The following is a 1,044-nucleotide window of genomic DNA, read 5'->3' as shown; positions in this document are numbered from 1 at the left end:
GCTTCTTCCTTCTGGGGTGGAGGGATATCCACTGGCCCCTGGCTCTGTTCCACAAGTCTCCAAGGGGTAGGGAGTGAGAGTAAAGCTTTGCCCAAACCTCTGAGGTCCAGATCCTGGTGATGGGCCAGGCTGGATGGGAAGGACTGAGGGTTTTGTGGGCATGGCAGGCATTTGGAGTCTTGAAAACGAGACAGAGCTACTTCACAAGGGAGACCAAAAACCAAGCCGTCTCCCATCGTAACCTGCCGCGTTTGCTGTCCTAGGTTTGTAGAGGATTTGCCTGGACTGATTTCCTCCAGGGAAACAGTAATGTGTGTCAGCAATTACTCTTTCAAGTCGAAGCACTATCTTTATCAGAGGGCACTCAGGCGCTTGCTCCGAGGGCTGTAGGACAGGGAGAGGGGCGATAAGGTAGCCAAATGGCTTCGGGAGGCCTCCTGAGTCCTGTGGCGGGGATGGGGGTGGGAGCGGACACCTCCCCACCCCAGACGTCTGGAGGGACCCCAGCCTGCGGAGCTCGCTTGAGACTCCAGAACACCCCTGAGCTGGAGCTCGGGAAACAGAGCCAAGCCGCACAGGGCCGGTTTTACGCTTTTACTTCTGAGATAGCGATCGTGGGGGAAGATTCCCTCCGTTTGTGGAATCATAAATTTTTTAAAGTCTCTGGGCTCCACTTTTAAATTTAGTGCCTGAATAAAATGTTGGCTGAGTTCCATATTCGATTATTAAAAATCATACTCAGGCCTGGGAGACGAGTATTTACACATTTTCCTGCTCATCTGAAGACCCACATATCAAAATATGGCTCACATCAGAGTGCGGTTTCCTGGGAAAAGAGGCTCCCGTGAGCCGAGTGCCACATTTGTTAAATGAGGGAGTTGTGCTAGAAAGTTGTGCTAGAAAGCCCTTAAAACTCTTTCTTGTTCTAACATTTGTAAGTGTTCTTGCTATGCTTTTACCAAATTCATTGTTTGTTTTTTCCCTTGAAGAACATGAATGCCTATGTATGTGTGTGTGTGCACACGCGCGTGTGTGTAAATTAAT

The sequence above is a fragment of the Delphinapterus leucas genome, chromosome 20 (genome assembly GCF_059928025.1).
Source record: "Delphinapterus leucas isolate spDelLeu-1000000601 "Yukka" chromosome 20, BTC_Dleu_Yukka2, whole genome shotgun sequence".
NCBI lineage: Eukaryota > Metazoa > Chordata > Mammalia > Artiodactyla > Monodontidae > Delphinapterus > Delphinapterus leucas.
Note: the sequence above shows the minus strand (reverse complement) of the source record.